Here is a 16,936-nt window from a genome sequence, read left to right as displayed (position 1 = left end):
GTCATCTCAGGGCTCCTCACTTTTGCACTTACACACACACACACAAGACCAGAAAGTGAAGAAGAGAGAGAGCAGATACAGTATGGACGAGAACGTGAGACCAGCATGATGTGGATGAAAAGAGAAAGATAAGTGAGGTGGAGAGAGAGGCCAGATGTCCGTTATGAAGAGAAAAGAAGAGGGATCAGGCAGAGAAGATTGAAGAGGCCGGAGACGAGGATGAGGGAGAGTAGAATGGAAGTGGAAGGAAATAGGATGGGAGAGGGATCAAGTCAAGTAGGTTTTATTGTCAATTTCTTTACATGCACTGGTCATACAAAGAATTTGAAATTACATTTCTTGCTTTCCCATACAGACATAGACTAATCTAGATAAGGACATAGACAGTAAGACATAGACAGTACTTATACATGGACTTAAGACAGTATGGACATAGACAGTGCTCATACAGACATTTAAAGTGCAAGACTGGACAACAGGAGACTTGTAGAGAACATACATTAAGAGGTAATTGTTGTGCTTTTTGTGCTTTTCCTAAGAGTCCTTTATAGCGTTCTGACATAGTAATAGTAGCATTTTGAAGAAAAATAAATATTAAAAGGTCTAACAAGATGAGGATGAGGAATGGATGGATGGAACAAGCACAAGAAGGAGAGAAAAATGGATGAAATGAGAAGAGGAAAGACAGCAAGAAAAGAGAGAGAGGGGGAGGTGATGCATGCTGGATGGCCTCACTGTGATTACTGTAAGAAGGTAGATATAAGCAGCAAAAAAACTATATAGGCTAATAAGGGTGGTTTATGCCTCGAGATCAGCGTCACTGCATCATGATGCAGTGAGCCGCGCAGTTAAGGGTGGTTTATGCCTCGAGATCAGCGTCACTGCATCATGATGCAGTGAGCCGCGCAGTTAACGTAGTGAAGCCCCCCCCATCACGCAGGTACTCTGGGGCACCTCCCCAAAATTGTGTCTCGACGCAGGGAGCGACGGCGTGAAAGGGCGAAAATAGGTCTCTGATTGGTCCTCTCGACCAGCCTGCTCTGTCCTCGAGTCGAGAACAAGCGCTACTTCCTTGTTCTAACCTTCGTCGGTCTACGGACTGTGAGCTCTTCATTAAATAAGTTGCCCGTGCTTTGTTGTTTGATTTATTTACACGAACCGAAGACAACACATGCGCTTGCAAGTTACGACGCTGAAGTTATTTGGACAGTTGAACAGTGGTTCCGAGGTCGAGGAAACATTCCGCTTCGTCCTCGACAAATGAGCCACTTCTTTGTTCCAAACTACTACTGTGGCTGCCAGTGCGATCAAACATGCACGTGATATAAAGATTTAATGTTTCATTTTCATTCTCGTCGAGTCTGTGATGCTAAAAAACAACCGACACGTCTAGTTTACTCTTTGTATTGAAGGCAGTTTCAGCGTGGAATGACATCGCGCAGACCGTGCTTCAAAACAGGGCATAAACAAGAATTAACTGCATCATGGCTGCGTCAAGCTCACTCTGTGGCACAAGTAGGAAGCATAACTGACGGTGCCCATCCACTAGTCAGTTTCACGCAAGCCGTACCAACGCATTCAATTCATTTTCAATGAAATGCGGCATATCGTCGTTACCGGACTCGCAATGCATGTTGGGATTCCGGCACGGCGAGCGTGGCTCCGGTGGCACGTCAAAAAGTTGAGCTCTCCTGAAAGTTATGCAAATTAGCAGCGGCTGACGGACTGCGTTACCCAATGACTGTTGATTACATGAAGATGTCCCATGATACCTGTGGTCATCACGAAGGTGCATTTCCCTCGGTAAAAGTAGATTTTTGACATCTGTCGAACTTTTGGATGTACAAAATATAGACTACAAGCATGTATGTTGCATGTGCTTATGATGCCTGGGTTCAAATGATTATGTTCGATTTCGACCATAAGCATAACAACACGAGGCCAAGCTGTGTGTGAAAAAAGCACATGTGCCGAGTTCGGTAAGAGCATTTTGAACTGTAATTTAGGGGCAGTTGGTTTGCTATATGGATAAAACCGGCTAGAAATGTAGATTGATATACTTCCTGTATATAACTCCCGGGCCACGCGAGCTGTAGTAGCAGTGCGTCGACACTGGGACATCCAGTACGTCGAGCTGCGATAACGTAACGCTATAATGGATCTCCGGCCTGAGCCTTTAACGTAGTGAAGCCCCCCCCATCACGCAGGTACTCTGGGGCACCTCCCCAAAATTGTGTCTCGACGCAGTAGTCCGGGAGCCGTGGGGTTGAACCCAGATTTCTTTGATAAAGTTTTTTTTTTTGCTTTATCTGATAGATTTTAGGCAAGTCTTCAAGATTTCAGACGATGCCCGGTGATATCCCTTGAGCATTTCCAGATTTTGAGCCTTTATTGTCCCATAAATGCAAATTATGACAAAAAACTAAAGACACCTAATATTACTGTTAATAATGTTACAAAATGTACCAAATTGCTTATATTACCTGAAAAACATTCACATTGGACTGCCTTAACACTGCCCTTATTGAAACAAACCCAATATGGGGTAATAATTAACCCTTTCATAACAGCAATCCCACAAATAAGGCGAGACACTGTAGGTGAATAGGGTATTTTTTTTACTTGCAGATATCAATATGAAACTTTATCAGATGATTACTCGTATGAATTGGAGAAAAAAATGTATTACAAGTTTTCTATATTTTATGTTTAAATATGCTAATTAGGCTATTATCTAATTAAATATGCACTAATTTGCATATATTTTGATGCAATGAATCTGACCACCTGAAAATGCCAGCTTCAAAATTCCTTTTTTATTTTGTTAATATCGTACATACAAGAATATTTACTGTGGTTAATTGTGGCTATCTCCTTTTGTTATCCAGGTACAGAGAAAATACTGCTAATAACCTTAAAAAATGCGATTTCGGCCTATTTTTATGCATTTAGTTATATAAATCAGGTCATGAATGACAAATCAAGAAATGCCTCAGTAAAAACATTCACAACATTGCTTAGAATAAGACTGTAAAGTATGGAACGGATTGTGCATTATGAGATCCTGCACAACATCACATCATGACAACATACATGACAACATCGCTGGTAGGTAGCCTACCACAAATAGCCAACTTAAAAGCTACATTTCTTAGAATTGCTTTTACTCTTGCAACCACATCTGATCATCTGTAAACTGTAGTCTGGCGCCATTTTGACATTTTCTGGAACACTTATTGGTATCAGTGCTTTGTTGCATGGGCCTTTCTTCCATCCAAATGCTTCAGGAGATAGTTCAGGTGGAGTGTGAACCAATGTCCTCCACAATATTGCTTGAAAATGAGCCCTTTTCACATTCTCAAGAAATGCCTCTGTTGTTGGTGGAAGAGCAACCTTAGGTGAAGATAAATGACATGATGATAAATTTCCCATTTTTTTCCCCCATACCACCAACCTTGTATGTGACATGCTAATACTGTCTGGAATGCCATAACATGCCGACACAAAGTTAGTGGCCTCACTGGAAAGTTGTTGGAATGGTGCCAGCACATTACCAATTGATGTCAAGTGATATCCAGCTGGGTCAAGTGATATCCGGCTGGGAGGGGTGTTATTTGATGAAAATGTTCAGATTCAACTTTAGCCCAGATTTTCTAATGCTACCATGTCTTAGGAATATATTGATGTAAACATTTTAAAAATCAAGCCCGAAAACCCCCCCCTACCCCAGAAATTACTTTTTCACCCCAAAAACGCCTGTTTTTGTGCTAATCGTCTATAGTTCCCAATGTTTTATGAGGTACAGAGTGAAAATATGTCCATGCTAGATCATCTAATGGCATTTCATGTGGCATGCCATGCTGGAGGTGTACTTTGAGCAAAAAAAAGTCAAATGTCAAGGTCATATTCAAGGTCAAAGGTCATCAATATGGTCTTAAATGCCTATTTTCTGCCATTTTTCCATGGTTCCCCATCTTTTATGGAGTGCGGAATAGAAATATGTTCATGCTGGGCTATTTGAAGGGTATTTCATGTACTATGCCATACTGGAAGTGAGCAGCAAAATGTGTAGTGTCAGTCCTACTTAAGGTCAAAGGTCACGAAAATGGTTTAAAAGGCCTATTTTTGATGTTTCAGTGTAGAAAGTTAACTAAGGGCACTTAAATGGTTACTTATGTTGTATATCAATATTTTACACAATGCAATATCTTATTTCTAGGTTGTTTTGAGGGTTAAAGTAATCAAAATTGCTTGAAAGTCATGTGAACTGATCATGGAATATAGCCTCTTTGTACAGATGCGCCCACCTACATTCCATTGTCAGCTCAGACCCAATCAGACTTTGCTGGAATGACTCAACTACATCATAACATTGATATGAGAGCCTTAGATAAGAGATTACAATTTTGAGGACAATAAGGTGAAAACATAGGCTCTGCGCAAAGGGGTAAACACATTGTCTCTTTTATGTCACAATGATCAGTGTGGATCACTTTTGTGATATCAGCATGTCCAGTTAGGAAGCAACACTGTGAGTCCATTTGACTACTGTTGTGCAAATTTAACAAATAGTGGGTAGAAATGGTAACGGTAATATAAACAAGCCCCAAAACAGAGTTATCCTGTAGGCTGTGGCACAGTCTATCTCTCTTTTCCCATCCTTTCTGGCTGTTTCTTGGTCACATGAATGTTTTCAATGTCCCACCCCTGGAGTTGGTGTCTATCACCCACTAAGAGCATGGACGAGGTGCCAAGAGACATGCCGTTACACCAGGGGACGTATAGGAGACTAGAACGGTTTTAAAACTTAGAAGCGTGATCACCATCTCCTTCCTTGGGACAGGTGGCACAGGGAAAGCACTGCCAGAGCCCTGAAAAATCAGTTTTGTAGGGTACTGATGTGCATGTTTCTGCTCAACTGGTCAGAAATAGTCTTCATGAAGTCTGTTTGAGGGCCTGGTATCCACAACTGAAGCCTATGCTTACAAAGAGGAAAAGAGCAATTTGCATGAACCAAAAAACATCAAGAAAGGCACATTCACCATTGGTAACATTGATGCTGTTGTTTTCTTCACACTTCACATTTTTCTTCACATGTGAAACTTTAATTATGATGGAAGAGGGTATTGACCCTGAATAATAAACCCACATTACAATTTTCTAAGCATAGTAGCAACTGTAGATCTGATTTGAAATTGGTGCCATGCACATAAAGTTAACTGATTTATCATTTTCACTTGGGTCATCCAACTTGCTTGACCTTTGTCTCTTAGGTCCCTTTTGTTCTTTACACCACATTATTGTGACACATTAGCAATATTTATGAGAAGAAAAGGCAAGAGCTAGATCAACAGTGTGTTAATATTACAGGTTTATTCTTTTTTTTTTTTTTTTTCCTGAAAAACGGTTTGAAAATAGCACCCCCATCAATATTGTGTAACATTTGACCTGTATTATGACCTTGAACCATTGTACTTGCATAGTTTAAAGACCAAAGATAATTAAATTGACCATTATGAACATAGTCTATGTGTTGTACGGGGTCAGCAACCCAATGACACAATTTCCTTAAAAATCGATATTTTGTAACCTTTGACCTCTATTATGATCTTGACATTGTACTTACAGTATATAGCTCAAAGTTCTACTGTGATATGGCATCACACATTTTAGACTATTAAATGGGAAATCATGAACATACTCTGAGATAACTGTGGATAAACTGGCAAAATAGGCGAAAAACACATCTTTTTGGGTGGGAAAAGTAATTTCTGGGTTAGGGGGGGTTTTCGGAAGATTTTTTCAAAAACATTACACAGCAGTGTTTCAAACATGTGGTAGCATCAGAAAATCAGGGCTATTGTGGTATTTGGTATTTACACCCCCCCCTATGTAAAAGGTCAATTACAATGTCATTTTGTGGATTTACATTTTTAATTTTATCTCTTTCCATGTTAATACGACCACCACTGAAATTATGTACTTTGTAGGCAAACAAATAATCAGCCAAAAATTATGTAATTATTACTTACAATTGTTATTTTGTGTTACAACAGCACAGGACGAGTAAATAGCAATGTATGAAATGGTGAAATTCTGCGTTGAATTAGGAATCCTTTCTGGGTATGTCTGAGCTGACACCACCAATATTCGCCTAAATGTTACATATTTCTGTTTGACAAACAGCTAGTTATGTAATTGTCTAAAATTTATTTGGTACGAGGACACTTTCTCCACTTTGATGTGGCAGGCCTACCACCCAGAATGCTCTATGGTTAATCATAGTGCAGTTATGAAGCTGTCAAAAGCTTGCGGGCTATGGCTGCAGCGAAATCAACATGAAAGGGTTAATATCTGAAATTGGCACATCACCCACTCTTATCCTGATGGGTAAATGTTGGACAACTACAAACAGCAAAACCAAACAACCCACTATGAGATATAAAGCCACGTTTGGCGAAATGTTGGCCTTTGTGTCTCCGACTTGGAAAATCGGGCTTTTTGGGTGAATGCCCCGCCCCCAAACATGCATGACCCCACCCCCACTGATGTCCATACCTCACCACCTGTTCTTATACACATCCTACCATGTAAACAAACACAAAATAAGTATGGTATAGGGTATTTTGTCAGCATACCATGAATTGGGAGCCAAACACTGTTGTAATCTATGGCTGCAGCACATCAAGCATAAAAGGCTCAATATCTGAAAATGCTCAAGGGATATCACCGGGCATCGTCTGGAATCTTAATAGGTACACCTTAAGCAACCACAAACTGCAAAGAAAAAAACTTTATCAGACGAAACTGGGTTCGGCTGATATTTGGCTTTTGGCTGCCGGACTACAGGGAGCGACGGCGTGAAAGGAGTAGCATCCAACTGCAGTTTGCAGAAGTGGGCAGGTCTGGATTTCTGAGATCCCGCCCCTCCCATTTTGGATCTCGCCCCTCCTATTTTTCCTATTATAGTAGTCTGTACAGTCCCACACCATCCCGACGTCACCCTATTTGAGAATTTGCGCCAAATGTCTTCTCCGGCGAATGCATAGTCTAGGCCTACACTATTCTATGCACACAGCTTGTATCGTGTCTCGTCGTTTGGAGTGCTAAATAAATGTATTTACTAAACACTGGACATAGAATCATTCATCAATCATAATATGACTCTTATAGCTGCTTTGGACAATAATAATGCCTATGTAGGCTAATTGCGGTGTGACGTGGTTTGTATTATGTCTCGTCGTTGGTAATATATTTACTAAACACTGGACATAGAATCATTCGTCAATCATAATAGCGCACCATATTTGAGAAATGGACCCAAATTATCTGGCGAATGCAGTAGGCTTATTCTATGCACACAGCTTGTTATCGTGTCTCGTCGTTTGAAGTGTTAAGTAAATATATTTAGACCTACTAAACACTGGACATAGAATCATCCATCAATAGCGAATGTGTATTCTAGGGAGATTGTATCGTGTCTCGTCGTTTGGAGTGTTAAGTAAATAGGCCTACATTTAGGCTACTAAACACTGGGCATAGAATCGCACGTACAGTCGGCAACAGCTGTTGCAGATAAGAATGGACAACTTAAGCAATGTATTGGATGTACCAATGAAGACTCTGGAAGAACTAGGAATTCTCCGGCGGCATAGGACTACATCGGACCCGTCTGCCATAGGACTACATCGGACCCGAAAACGATGCTCAAGAATTAGGAAAAGGGGCAAACGAGGTGGCGTCGAGACACGGCTTGCAGCCAACCCAACTCGTCCAGCAATACCATCAATTCTCTTGGCAAACGTCAGATCTCTGGACAATAAGATGGATGACATACGGCTACTAAGATCAGCGAACAAAACCGTGAGGAACTGCTGCGTTACGGTGTTCACCGAATCATGGCTGAACGACGGCATACCCGATTCGGCTTTACAACTGGAACAACAAACGTGCCACCGAGCGGACAGAGCCCTTGCAGAGAAAAAACGAGGGGGAGGAATATGTGTCTACACACATGATGCTTGGTGCAATAATGCTACGGTAGTACAGAGGCACTGCTCTCCACGAGTGGAGTTCATGATCATCAAGTGCCGACCTTTCTATTTACCCAGAGAAATATCCGCTATCCTATTAGTCGCCGTGTACCTCCCACCCAGCAACAACAATGGCGTCAAAAGCGAGGCACTGAACGAGCTGCATCGGGGCATCAGTGAACAACAAGATGCACACCCAGATGCCTTCACAGTGGTACTGGGGGATTTCAACCACGGAAATCTCAAAACAGTACTTCCAAAATTTCATCAACATGTCAACTTCCCAACAAGAGAACAAAAACACCCTGGACCTCGTTTACACAAATCAGAAGAGAGCATACAAGGCAAAGCCCATCCCCCACATTGGATCATCAGACCACACAACAATTCTGCTACTGCCAGCTTACAGACAAAAGGCAAAACTCACCAAACCAGTTCAGAAGGAGGTGAGAAAATGGCCTGAGGGAGCCATCTCACGACTTCAGGACTGCTTTGAAACCACAGACTGGGACATTTTCAAAACAACTGCCACCCACAGCAATCACATTGACATTGAGGAGTACACAGACACCGTGACCTCCTACATCACAAAATGCATCGATGATGTTACAGAAATAAAACACATCACTACCAGGGCCAACCAGAAGCCATGGTTCACAGGGGACGTTCACCGACTGCTGAGGGCCAGAGACAAAGCCTTCAGAGCAGGAGACGTAGCTGGCCTAAAGACAGCAAGAGCAAACCTGTCCCAGGGCATCAGGAAAGCAAAAAAGGAATACTCAGACAAAATAACAACACACTTCAAAGACAGCAGAGATGCACAGAGCCTGTGGCAGGGCATACAGGCCATCACGGACTATAAGCCTGCACCACGAAGCTGTGACAACAACACCTCTCTGCTAAACGACCTGAACAGTTTCTTTGCCCGCTTTGAAGCACAAAATGACACTCACCCACAGAAAACTCCCCCTCCCCCCCATGATCAACCCCTTTACCTGTCCTCTGCCAGTGTTAAGAGGACACTGGCCACCATCAACCCACGCAAAGCAGCTGGCCCAGACAACATACCAGGCAGAGTGTTGAAGGATTGTGCAGAAGAGCTGAAGGATGTCTTCACAGACATCTTTAACATCTCTCTGGAGCAAGCAGTCATCCCATCACTTTTCAAAGCTGCTACCATCATACCTGTGCCGAAGAAATCATCACCATCATGCTTCAATGACTACCGTCCTGTAGCACTGACGCCCATAATCATGAAGTGCTTCGAACGGCTAGTCCTGTCACACATCAAAGCCACCCTACCCCCCACCCTAGACCCCTACCAGTTCGCATACCGAGCCAAGCGATCCACGGAGGATGCAATTTGCTCTGCCCTCCATCCAGCCCTCACCCACTTGGACAATAAAGACTCATATGTGAGAATGCTGTTCATTGACTTCAGTTCAGCATTCAATACCATAATACCACAACAACTCATCAGAAAACTGGACAAACTAGGTTTCAGCACCTCCCTCTGCAACTGGCTGCTGGACTTCCTGATGCAAAGACCACAAGCAGTACGGGTAGGGAACAACACCTCGAGCACCCTGACCCTGAGCACGGGGGCTCCGCAAGGTTGTGTTCTCAGCCCCCTGCTGTTCACGCTGCTGACACACGACTGCACAACGACCCACAGCACTAACCATCTAGTGAAGTTTGCGGATGATACAACACTGGTGGGCCTCATCACCAAGGGCGATGAGACTCATTACAGAGAAGAAGTAGACCTGCTGGCCAGATGGTGCAAAGACAACAACCTCCTGCTGAATGTCAACAAGACCAAGGAGATTGTTGTCAACTTCCAAAAGGGTCCAAAAACAACTGCCACCACTGACCATCGACGGCGATGCTGTGGAGAAAGTGAGCAGCACCAAGTTCCTTGGAGTGCACATCAGCGACGACCTCTCTTGGACCACCAACACTACATCACTGGCGAAGAAGGCCCATCAGCGTCTCTACTTCCTGCGCAAACTAAAGAAGGCAAGTGCTACACCCTCCATCATGACAACATTCTACAGAGGAACCATAGAGAGCGTCGTGTCCAACTGCATCACAGTGTGGGGAGGAAGCTGCACGGAGAAAAAACAGGAAGACACTCCAGTGTGTTGTGAACACAGCGAAGAAGATCATTGGAGTACCACTCCCCTCCCTGCAGGACATTTACACCACACGCCTCACCCGGAAAGCACTGATGATCATCAAAGACACAAGCCACCCTGCACACAAACTGTTCAGCCTCCTGCCCTCTGGAAAGAGGTACAGGCGCCTCCGTTCCCGTACCACCAGGCTGGCGAGCAGCACAATGCACCAAGCGATCAAGATGCTGAACACTCAACCCACTCTCCCTCCACTGTCAGCCTCTAGCCAGCAAGGCCACTGACAACCCCCCCCCCCCCCATCCCCCACCACCATATCTGCGACTGAACATTCCACCTGCACTACTATACTTGTGACTGAACTTTCAACCTGCACTAACTCAAAACACACACACACACACGCACACACACACGCACACACACACACACACACACACACACACACACACACACACACACACACACACACACACAAGCACACTGCACTTTCTGCACTAAACCCAAACATACACACACTGACACACACACACACACACACACACACACACACACAGACACACGAACATACACACAAGACGCACACCGCACCTTCTACCTGCACTAAACACATACACACACATACACACACACACACACACACACACACACACACACACACTGCTGCTGGTGTACTTGACAGACCTCTTTAATATTTATTTTTCTTCAAAATGCTACTATTACCATGTCAGAACGCTATAAAGGACTTTTTTTTTAGGAAAAGCACAAAAGCACAACAAATACCTCTTAATGTATGTCCTCTACAAGTCTTCTGTTGTCCAGTCTTGCACTTTAAATGTCTGTATGAGCACTGTCTATGTCCATACTGTCTTAAGTCCATGTATAAGTACTGTCTATGTCTATACTGTCTATGTCCTTACCTAGATTAGTCTATGTCTGTATGGGAAAGCAAGAAATGTAATTTCAAATTCTTTGTATGACCAGTGCATGTAAAGAAATTGACAATAAAACCTACTTGACTTGACTTGAGAATCATTCATCAATAATATGAATGCGTAGTTGGCTACACTGTATTCTATGCACACAGCTTGTATCATGTCTCGTCGTTTGGAGTGCTAATTGAATATATTTAGCCTACTAAATATATTTAATTTTCATTTTCCACGTTCCAATTGCATGAGTGTTTATTTCCATTTACATAGAATAATTTGTCCTTGACCTTACTTTCTCTTTCATAGTAAAGGAGAAGATTGAAACGGTCTCTGCAACTGCTTTAGGTTGATTTAATGATAATGTTAAGCGCTGTTAGACGGTTAAAAACAAAAGGTTAATGCTAAATGTGTCAGGGTGTCAGTTTGGAAGCGGGGCAGATGCACGAAGGATAGGCCTACCAAAGGCTACTGCAATGGCCTGCTCAGAGTCCAGTCCCCAATCCTAAAGAGATTGTGGCGACAGCATCCAGGCTTTGGGACTTTGAAGTGCTCATGCTTTTCAAGGATGGGTAGGCCTATGTTTAATTTCGAGCGGATCACACATGGAGTAGCCTAATTCGCCACTGCACAGGCGTTGCCTACTTTAGTTTTCTTGTAGTAGCCTACCCAGAGCCATCTAATAACAGAGTTGCGCAAACCGGGGACCAGGAAGTCGGTTGGTGATGTGATTCGCGTTGATTAAAATGTTTCTTAACAGTAAACTTCTGTTCTTGGAAACTAACACAGAACCATCACATACCAAACAAAGATTAAGTACAAACAAATTACATGACCTTTACCACATTTTCTGTGTTATACCGCCACCTCCTGGAACTAAGTAACTTCTAATAGAACTAAAGTCAATGGGGATTTCCATGTTAATTCTCCGTGAGGCTCCATGAGAGCCGCCATTGCTGTGGAAAGATTGGTCCATAGAGGTCTATGGGAGTGGCGTAACTCTGATATTAGATGGCTCTGAGCCTACCCATCTTTCGAATTTTAGAAACTGGCACCAAATATCTTGTCTTCAAATACTAAGAAGAGACACTTAATATTAATTCAAATTAGACCCATGCGTTAACAAATACTACATGTAGCTTATATTAGCTAATAATAATAATAATAGCTTATATTAATTTCCCTCGGGATTAATAGGCCAAAATTATACTAAACAGGGTCGCGTGCTGTTCATTGCGCGGTTCACTCAAAGCTCCCCGCTCGTGTTTCCTACACTCACCAAACCATTATACATTAGTGGAGTAGAGAGAGTGGATCTACGATTTTATTTGCGAAAACTCTGCGTCTCTGCTCTGCACGGTGCAGTGACTCCCAGAGCTATTTTTCTTCCCATAGAAGCTTAGCGCTGCCGCTGAATGACAAGGGGGAGGCACTCGATGTGCTCAGGGGGGAGGAGGAAGATGTGCTCAGGGGGGAGGAGGGAGATGTGATCCAGACCTGCCCCCCGCCCTGCACACTGCAGTTGAACATACTTGCGTGAAAGGGCGAAAATAGGTCTCTGATTGGTCCTCTCGACCAGCCTGCTCTGTCCTCGAGTCGAGAACAAGCGCTACTTCCTTGTTCTAACCTTCCCAGATAGCAAAAATGTTCTGGGCTTTTTATGGCCCAGAAACCTTGGTTCATCCTGGAAATATGCCGCAATATGTAGGGGTTACTCCCGGGCCTAAAACGGCCCACAAGATTTTGCCGGAATCATGCCAGAAAGCAGCCAGTAGAATGCCAAGAACGTTCGACAGAGTGCCGGCACCTTACCAGATGTTTGCCAGAAGACCCAGAAATGGCCCATGAGCCTACCACAAGATTGCCAGAACCCTACCGATTAAAACCCATAAATATGCCGGAATGTATTTAACCTTCCCAATAATAATAATAATAATAATAAAGAATAAAACCCACAAAAAATCATGCAAATTGGCCATTTATTATCTTTAGTAGGCTACAACATTCATCCATTCAATAGATTTTGGAAATTGAAAATGTATGACATTTTAAACAAGAAAACAAAATGATCAAAATGCATTTTTTTTTAAACTCACAGCCTTTCTTAAAATATCCCTTCATGTTTTAAATGGAATTTTCCAAAAAACAAACCAGAAGATAAACACGTTTCTTAACATATCCATTTGAGTTATTAAAAAAAACGTTCAGAAAATAAACAAAATAATAAACATTTTGTAACGCATAAACCTTTAAGATATCGGTGAGAAAAACGCACAAGACCTTGCAGTCGTACATTGTATTTTCTTCTGTGAACATGTATTAATCATGTACAAACATGTATACAATCGGGGTATGGTTTGTAGGGAGATTGTCCCCTCTTCTGGTTTTGATATTGTCACTTTTTCCACATGATTTTAATCATAGTTTAATGTAACTCCATTGATATTGTTGACATCTGAAACACATCCCCCTTTCTGGTTTTCTGACAAATCGCACCCGGCATACAATATAAAAAGTTGAGTCCTTTCCTGAGACGTTCTGCAGTCAGGGAGCTCCTGAGACATTTGACCCACAGGTACCAAACATACCTTTTAAGGCGACATCTTTGTCATGATGTGTTAATTCAGCACTGTGGCATAAATCATCTCAATTACAAAATACATCAAAGTGAAGCGAATGGGTATACAAGAGTCTGACTATCAACATTTTAAAATATCTTCCCACAACAAAGTTCCTCCAAATTGACAAAGGTGTTCCTCCAAAAAATGGAAGCAGTCAAGCCACCGATGCAGCCTTTTCGATCTTGGCTACTTTGAGCATGTGTGTGTGTCTGACCTAGTTCACAGTCCAGTGTGTTTGTGTGTGTACCGTAGCATGCATGCGTGCAGGTATTTGTTGCTGCTTGGGATGCCATTGTGGTTCGGATGAAGGCACACCACACCTGGGGAGAGTCAATGCTGAAGGACAGGACTTGCGTAGGTGGGGCACCATGGTGGAATCATTGCCGTGTGTATGGATTCAGATTATTTGCCAACATCACCAGAGACTCATCTTGTTTGAGAGTCTGTGTATGTGTGTGCACGTGCGCCTGTGTCTATGTGCATGTTTATATGCTGGTGTGTGTGTGTGTGTGTGTGTGTGTGTGTGTCTGTGTGTGCTGGGCATAAAAAAGGGCAAATGTCTGACATTCCGTTCTTGGTCTGTGCTTCTCTTCCTCACCCCATCTCAGTCTGCTGCCAGGTACAGCCACCTCTTCGTACGATTTCCCACCTCCTAGTGGGTGGCCTGGATGCATCTCTCTATTTCTCCAAAAAGTAAAGATACAAAAATGGCATTGAATCAGCAAATTTCAATGATCATTTCACCTGCAACAACATTCTTGAACTCTTATCCCTGGAACGATACATTGAGATTTGATACAGTTCATTTTTTCATGGGACAACAATTAATACATTTCACTTTGACACATTGAATAGTAGCCAGCGTACAACAATATAACTACTTCAATTCAACTTCAGAATGCATCCATGTAAATCAACTTACTGCTTGAGGATGTCTGTCTGGCCCCATGACGAAAGTCCCCCTTTTGGTCCCTGGCTGGAACGTGGCACATGGACTGACCTGTAACGAGAGTGAGATAGTCAAATGTTTAAGTCCTTTTCTACATATACACAGGGTTAAAAAGTTCAGTATTATGCAAATTATATTATTTCACTGACATACCTAAATAATCAAGAAAAACTAAACAAAAAATTGGCATAAGTTTGTTTGTAGCACATACACACTCAGAAAGATGGGCGGGCGGGCACGCGCACACACATTTGATTTTTTATGGACTGACCTTATACAAGATTGGTAATCAAATGCTTGTGTTCTATTTAAAGACAATTCACATGATTTCCTTTATTTGATGTAGAAGATCAACTTACTGTTTGAGGATCTCTGTTGATCCATGTCACTGGAAATTTCTCTCGGGCCCCTGGCCTGAAGACGTGGGCTCATGGACTGACCTGTGACAAGAGCAATAGTCAAATGTTTGGGTCATTCTAGGTATAGGGGTCTGTTAAGTCCAGGCAGGATTCACTTTCACTGTACAGTCTGCTCCTACAGTTATACACTGGGTTGTTAATTAACTTTTTTCTCCACCAGCCAAAATGGAAAGAATTTTACTATTAAAACACACACTTAATAATGACTCAAAGTGGCTAGTAAGTTGGTCTTTTCTACATATGCTAAAAAAAATTCAACTGTTCACTAGGAATGCTGATTATGGAGGAGTGCTGTTTCACTTTTTTTCTCATAAGCAGGTGCACTTTGGCTCAAGGAAATAAAGTTGCTCAAAATTATGGTCAGACTTAGCTCCAGTGACTGTTGATAAGGCCTGCCAAAGATTCCAAGGCACACTGATGGTGAATTTAAAAAGCCTTTAATTAAACCCTTTAAGACCTTATCACTAGCTGGAGCTAATTCTGACCATAATGTTAAGTCCTTTTTATACATACAATAGACACTTTTATATTGCATAATTTTCTTATGTAAATCAACTTACTAGCTTGAGGATCGCCGTCTTTCCTCATGTTGTAGAGCCTCCTCTTTGGTCCCTGTCCCTCACCCGTGTTAGTGAGCTGATGGACTCTCCTGTGACAAGAGTACATGGACTATTTTATTGCAAATCTGATATTTCTGTTAATCACATTACCTCGTGCATGTGTAATAATAAGGGCAGACTTTGTGTCCTCAAAGATATATCATTCACGTATGTCACAAACTGCCCTCTTTCGTCTGATAACGACCTAAGAAACTGGTGGCTATATTGCATAAAGCGATGTGGACTCGAGAATAGCACTAGAACTAGAGCTCAGGGTAAAGCAATAATCCGTGACCTGACATTAGTCATCATGTTCTCAACGAAGTGGGTGGCACCTGACCCTACGATAACTGGCATGGTTGGAGCATTGCCCAAATCATCAATATCGCCTATTCTGAAAAAAATAATTTCTGAATCCAAACCTCAGCAGGCATCTGAAATCTAGTCAAACGGGCTGTCCTAAGCCCGTACGATATGTTATGACCAAAGACCATGATAGTACACCAACGATAAATTGAGAATAAAATACGGTAGTCTTGGCATATCAAACACTGACGTTTGCCGAATGTCCAAAAAGGATTAGCTGCCATCTATGCTAGCAAGGGTCGCTAGCTTGTCCTCCAAACCAGTTAAAAGCCATGACATGACATAACATGAATTAATACGTACTGAAACGCCTGTCAAGAGACCTAATGGCACTTAGTCATGAACAAACATCTGAAATACCGTAGGCTAGATGTTAGCTATCTCCAAAGGAAAATTACCTCAAGAAATGTTGCCTCAGCTTGTAGCACAGGTAAACACAACAAAGAACAATGTAAGTGAGTAGGCCTACAGTGTAGCCTAGTTATTAGGTAAAAGTATAACAATCGTTTTACTTACCTCAATGCAAATTATTTACACAGCACAATATCCTAGTTCAGTAGTAGATCGAGTCCAGGTTCGTTACTAGACTACTGTACTGTCCCGCCGAAAAGTTTCCTAGGATGAAGTCGGTCTCACCTAAATGAGCATGCGTGTCAACCGTCTCCGTAGGGCAGGGCCGCTGTCATCTTTGCCTTGGGCCCTAGGTTTAAAAAAAGCCCCCCCACCCGAACAAAATGTTTTCTGGTAATATTCCAACTTGCCGGGAAAGAACCATAAAGTATCTGTAGCTCCGCCCTCCTGCACCACCGATTTTGTTATTTGGGTGGCATTCCAGTGAAAAGCCAGAATATCTCTGGCATTATTCCCACGTTGCCATTAATTTGCCGG

General features: G+C 42.5%; 1 long non-coding RNA gene across 1 annotated transcript; it reads right to left on the bottom strand.

Moving 5' to 3' along the window:
* Positions 1-14,049: 14,049 nt before the first annotated feature.
* On the bottom strand, positions 14,050-15,542 carry LOC134436306 (uncharacterized). The gene is made up of 3 exons (XR_010032184.1): positions 15,024-15,542; positions 14,638-14,715; positions 14,050-14,399 (listed from the first exon to the last, which is right to left on the bottom strand). It is a non-coding gene; the product is annotated as an uncharacterized LOC134436306 (long non-coding RNA).
* Between the last annotated feature and the right edge of the window lie 1,394 nt (positions 15,543-16,936).

The sequence above is a fragment of the Engraulis encrasicolus genome, chromosome 20, assembly GCF_034702125.1.
Source record: "Engraulis encrasicolus isolate BLACKSEA-1 chromosome 20, IST_EnEncr_1.0, whole genome shotgun sequence".
In the NCBI taxonomy this organism is placed as follows: Eukaryota; Metazoa; Chordata; class Actinopteri; order Clupeiformes; family Engraulidae; genus Engraulis; species Engraulis encrasicolus.
Note: the sequence above shows the minus strand (reverse complement) of the source record. Positions and strands in the feature narration are given on the sequence as shown.